Source organism: Neophocaena asiaeorientalis, unplaced genomic scaffold (genome assembly GCF_003031525.2).
Source record: "Neophocaena asiaeorientalis asiaeorientalis breed wild unplaced genomic scaffold, Neophocaena_asiaeorientalis_V1.1 scaffold26, whole genome shotgun sequence".
NCBI lineage: Eukaryota > Metazoa > Chordata > Mammalia > Artiodactyla > Phocoenidae > Neophocaena > Neophocaena asiaeorientalis.
Window position 1 is genome coordinate 11,517,551 of NW_020173108.1, and position 6,496 is coordinate 11,524,046.

Genomic DNA, 6,496 nt, shown 5'->3' on the forward strand with positions numbered 1-6,496 from the left:
TATTATGATCTAGGCACTGTACCAAGATTCCTCAAAAATACAATGTTGTGAAGGCCTTTAGAGAATTTATAAATCAGTAGCAATGAATGCTAAAGATAAAACAAAGCAAATATCACAAGACAAATATATAGTATTGTACGTATTTAAGTGAGTTGTGATATAGGGAATCTGTGATGTTTCACATTGATGAAGAATGGAATATGACTTCTAAAATATTTCTGATGTGTGTGATACATAGTCAAATAGGAAGCACACTAAAAGTTAAACATGAGCATTTAAACGATTAATAAAAATTAGTCATGCATGCTTAATACTGACATATGAACGTGCACATGGGATAAAGTATATTTTGAATGTTTAGGATATATGATCAACTATAGGGTTTATTCTTTTCCTTATATGAAGAATTGATTATTAATGAGTGATTTACTTATCAAATAGATTTCAAAGATTTTGTTGAAAATATTTGATTACTGACCTTACATTATAGTATCTATAATTAAGAATAAGAAATAGCAATGTAAACTCTAGGGACTATTATATAACATGTTCCTGAAAATTTCCAAGATCAAATATTACACTAATGAGTTCTTGCTCAAGAGTACTCATAAAATAAAATAAATTTGTTCTCTTGTGAGGCAGTTTGAAAAATAGCTTTCATGACTAAAGTCACTAACTGATTAATATGCTCATTCTTTTTATTTTTTCACCATCAAATCAGTGTCCACAATGTAAGACGTTTAAAACGCTTATATTAATAAAAATTATTTTATAAGTTATACTTGTTACTAAAAGTAAAGCATAAGCACAGACATTGTGGATGCCAATTAATAATATCTCTTAACTGTTAATTATATGTCCTAATTATGCAATTTGCTTGTACAGTACTTATACTAATTAGATAATTAGAGTATGTGCCTAGAACTGTGCTGCAATATAGTGAAAGACCTTAAAATATTTTAGATAGTAAAAAAAAAAAAAGCACATAGTCATCCAATCTTTTTCTAAATAAGGATAACGGTATCTTAAAAGAGAGATTAAATAATACGGTAATAACAAAGGTAATATTTGCAGTCAAATGCTCTACCCCTGAGCTATACCCCCAATAGTATGGTAATAACAAAGGTAATATTTTTCTAAAGAATCTCTCTGGATTCAGTTTCTGTGGAGATGCCCATAGAAAACAAAATATTAACTATACCTCCCATCATACACAATATAGGAATTCCAACATTCTCTGTAATATTATCAGGAATATTATCTCTGTAAAGATTATCAGTCCCTTTGCTGTATTCTCTTTGAAAACACATCATCAAAATTGTGATGGATAAGAAACTCAAAGTCAAGATGGCAGATAGTGGAGACATAATTTAAGAGCCTTACATTGCTGTAGACAAACAGTTAGTTACCAATATACCTCCTTTCTTCCACTAATTAAATCCCTGGAAAGTATACATAAGTTAATTTTCCTAGAACACTGAACAATGTTAAACATGATGACAGAGGAAGGTCCTGAAAGGTAGTCTCAAAATATCTAGGCAACTATTATCAACTGCTGCTGAAGTCATTAGGTGAACAGTTGATGGGGAACTTTATAACAGATAGACCAGGCTGAACAACTCCTGAATCTAATAATTATTTTTAAAGCACTAAAATTGAGACAACCACACCATGTATTACCTAATGTAACACAATATAAACTACACACACTACAATAATATATTATTGTGGGGGAGGGGGCCAGAGCAGGAACAAAAAACACCTGAATCTAATTATCAGTTTATAGGCAATATGAAGAATAAAGGTTCATGTTAAACTATGCTATGAAGCTACAATCAGCCAAATCCAGAGTTTGGGAAATTCTAAGGAGTACACAATTAAGCAGCATCAACTATTACTTGACATGAAACAAAAAAATATAGATGGGGAACGGTTATAGAGTAAAAGAAATTCAAGACACAGAGCAACCATATAAAACATGTGAACCTTATTTCGATCATGATTCTATCATCAATTGTAGAAAACACTTTTTTTTTTTTTTTTTTCCCGGTACGCGGGCCTCTCACTGTTGTGGCCTCTCCCGTTGCAGAGCACAGGCTCCGGACGCGCAGGCCCAGTGGCCATGGGTCAAGGGCCCAGCCGCTCCGCGGCATGTGGGGTCTTCCCGGACCGGGGCACAAACCCGTGTCCCCTGCATCGGCAGGCGGACTCTCAACCACGGCGCCACCAGGGAAGCCCCCACAACACTTTTTTTTTTTTATTTGCGGTACGCGGGCCACTCACTGCTGCGGCGTCTCCCGCCGCGGAGCACAGGCTCCGGACGCGCAGGCCCAGTGGCCACGGGTCAAGGGCCCAGCCGCTCCGCGGCACGCCAGATCCTCCCGGACCGGGGCACAAACCCGCGTCCCCTGCATCGTCAGGCGGACTCCCAACCACTGCGCCACCAGGGAAGCCCCCCCAAAACACTTAAGATAATGAGGAAACATTTGAAATTGACCAGGTACTAGATCGTATTATACAATTATTGTTTTATAAGGTATTATTTTGTTTTGGTTATGTATAAACAAAATGTCCTTACCTATTTAGATACACACAGAACTATTTATCTGTAGAGCAATGTTAAGTCTGAGATTTGCTTAAAAATAAAACTGAAGCAAACAAACACATAAAGTTTGGATATGTGTGCTCTGGGGGAAGGGAGATGGATATAATGGCAAAGTATTGATAATTGTAATAGGTATAGGAGGCAGAAAAATGACCACCCCTATCCCCCCAAAGAGGTCTAGATCTTTATCCCTGAAACCTGTGACTATCTTGTTAAATGGCAATGGATAATCAAAGTTGCAGGTGGAAGTTTGCTTATCAACTGACCTTGAGATGGGGGAACTATCCTGGAAGACCCTGCAGCAGGGAGGAGTGGGGAGGAGATGGAGTGAGTCAGCGTATCATAAGGGCCCTTAGAAGTGTAAAAGGAAAGCAGAAGGGGGAGTACGAGGGAGATACCAACATGAAAAAAGCTTGGCCTCATGTTGCTGTCTTTGAAGATAGAAACATAACACCCTGAAGCTGCAGGAGCCTCTTGGTACTTAAAGGACAAGAAAACAGATTCTCCCCTAGAGTCTCCAGGAAGGTAACACAGCCCTTATTTTTAACCCAATGAGATCCATTTCTGACTTCTGACCTCTAGAACTATTAAAATAATGACCTATGCTGTTTTAAACCACCAGGTTTGTTATTATTATTATTTTTTACAGCAGCAATAGAAAAATAAAGTATTAGGTAATGGATACGTTAGTTTCATTATTCTCCCTACTTTTGAGTTTATTTTAAACTTTCCACAGCAAAACTTTAAAAAAAATATTTTAAGATTCTGAGAATTTTCCATCACCAATTTTGTATTTAAAGTCCAATAGCTCAATAGCAAAAAGCTTAATTTATGGACATATGAAATCTAACAACACGCCCAGTTTATGAAGATGCCCTTTATATATAATCAGAGATGTCACAATGTAGTATAACTAGTTGAGTAACATGGCACTGTTAAAGAGTAGGAAAAAAAAGTGGGCAGTGTCTTCACGATAGATTTGTGGTCACATATTTAAAGGCAAATATACCACATGATGAGACCATCAATTCGTAGACCAGAGAAGATGGTACACTCTTTATGCCATTTTGTGTTGAATATTCATCATTAATTTTGGAATTTTTGGAAGTGAAGCATAGTTAAAACAAAAACTCCCTCTTGTAAACCCTACATTTTTAGACCAAAAAGTCAAAGGGTGATAATGTATTATTTTCTTAAACTGTAATTTATGTGCTAGCTTCGGCAGCACATATAGTAAAACTGGAACAATACAGAGAAGATTAGCATGGCCCCTACACAAGGATGACATGCAAATTCGTGAAGCGTTCCATATTTTTGATAAATCTATTTGCAGGGCAGGAATAGAGACCCAGACACAGAGAATGGACACGGGAGTGGGGAGAGGGGTGTGGGATGAATTGGGAGATTGGGACTGCCCTATGTGCACTGCCATGTGTAAAGCAGATAGCTAGTGGAACCTGCTGTATAGCACAGGGAGCTCAGCTCTATGCTCTGTGATGACCTAAATGGGTGGGATGGAGGGGGGATGGGAGAGGGGGGGGGTGGAAAGAAGGTCCAAGGGGGAGGGGATATAGGTATACTTGTAGCTAATTCACTTCATTGTACAGCAGAAACTAACACAACATTGTACAGCAGCTATACCCCAATTTTTTAAAAAAAGCTGTAATTTAATATTATAATCATTTGTTTAATAAAATTATATTCTCAGGAATATATATATATATATATATATATATATATATATATATATATATATATATATATATATATATATATATATATATATATATATATATATATATATATATATATATATATATATATATATATATATATATATATATATATATATATATATATATATATATATATATATATATATATATATATATATATATATATATATATATATATATATATATATATATATATATATATATATATATATATATATATATTTTTTTTTTTTTTTATCGTCTGAAAAACAATTCTCTATGTTATCAGATACTTAATTTAATTAAAAAAAAAGACTACTTCACAGTAGTGAAGAAAATGGAGATTCCTGAATGACATTTTCCCTTTAAAAGACATTTTACATTTTAAATAATAATAAAAGGTGATGTAGAAGAAAATGCTTTTCTCTAGGGTACATCAAATACGTATACGCTTACCTAAAATGGTTCCAATTTCTCCACTGCAGCCACCGTAATTCAAGATTATCTGTGGTAAATTTAAACTGCTTGTTCAGCCTTAAAACAAATTTTAATTTACCTGAGGCTTCACACTAGACCCCGTTCACTTTAAATCGGACCCACTTTGACCCCAACTCAGCGGAGTTTTTAAGTCGGATTCAGTCTGACTCCGGAAACGGCGGGGTTTCTCAGTTTGACCCAGTCTGACCCCGGAAGCAGTCTGACTTTTTAGTCAGACCCAGTCAGACTCCGGTTGTTTCCGGACCTAGCCCCGCCCGAAAAAGAAGTGAGTAAATGGAGTCTGAAAGCTCATAATGCAAAAGCTGCAGAGCTAAAATCTGGTACCTGAGAGTTATTTATCCACCAGCTCCGAGGCAGCGAGAAAGAGAGGAACTTAAGCGGCTTAAAGGTACCTCAGCCTGGTTGCTCATTGCTCCTGGGGACCCTCAGGGGCCTCCTTTGGTCCCTTCTTTTAAAACCAGAAGTGTTAAGAGATAAACGGAGGTATATTTTAAAATTTAAGAATTTTTTTGAGCGAAAATCTATTTGACTTGGCAGTGCCAAACCTGAAGTGGTTACTAGCACTCCAGCTGACAGGAGCTCCGAGACCGACTTTTATAGAGAGAAGGTAGAAGCAAAGTAAGAAAATTGTTGATTGGCTATAGCTTGTAGCCTCGTTGGCCTTTGGACTTGGTTTTCCTTAGCGTTTTGATGTCTTAACCTTGAGACATTTACAGGCTTAATTTCGTTTTGGTTACAGTAGGCAGCCAAGGTATTAGAGCCACATCAGTGAATGGTCTCCCTGTTTAATTAATATAACAGAGCAAATTTAACATTAGTTCCCCATCACTGACTTTAAAGCAGGATTCAGATTTTGCTTTATGCAACTCTAGTCTAAATAAATTTATAGCAAACAGCAGAGGTAAAAGCATTTTGAACTTCTGGACATAGGTGATAGTGGCTATATTTTATTTTTGTTTTCTGAATTTGGTCATCTTTCAAGAAAGAAAAAATGAAAACAAAACACCAAAACATAGTACTTTTATTATAATTGTCTTATGTCATAATTGTGACTGTGAGTGAAATTGAAAAAAAATTATTTAAAATTTTACTCTTAACTAGCTCATTTTACAGGAATAGAAAATCTCACCAAATTAATAGAGGGCAAAGGATGAGATATATTTTTTAAACTGGTACTATTAATGTGCCAATATTAGTAATTCAGTTTTTAATAAGAAATTCCATATATAAGCTCTGTATGGTAGCAGTCAAAATGATTCTAATGAAGTAAGCAATGATTCTTATCAAAAAGTATAACTTACTCCTGACTCATACATATGAATCAGTTGTTATCTTTAATTTAATAATTGCTTTTACATAATAAAACACTATCTTAATATCCATAATGAACACTCGCTGTGACTGTTGAGGGTGACTTTGATTCATATTCATATTTGAAAGTCTTTTGGAGTTATATCTACATATATGTTTCAAACAAACTGCTGTTTCACTGTTGGCCCCATGATGGAAAGGAATGAGACTCTCTTGTTCATCTTTTAAACTACAGAAAAACTAGGAATTCACAAAGTAAAATCTTGTTAACTTCTTGCTAACTTTTATAAATTGAGTGATCAGTTTAGGTATAACAGTTTTTCACCAAAATAGACAGCTTTATAATAAAAGAAAAGGACTGATTCTC

General features: G+C 35.1%; 1 non-coding gene across 1 annotated transcript; it reads left to right on the forward strand.

The window, feature by feature from the left end:
* The first annotated feature begins 3,814 nt into the window (after positions 1 to 3,814).
* LOC112398711 (U6 spliceosomal RNA) lies at positions 3,815 to 3,921 on the forward strand. The gene has a single exon (XR_003003049.1). It is a non-coding gene; the product is annotated as a U6 spliceosomal RNA (small nuclear RNA).
* Positions 3,922 to 6,496: the final 2,575 nt, after the last annotated feature.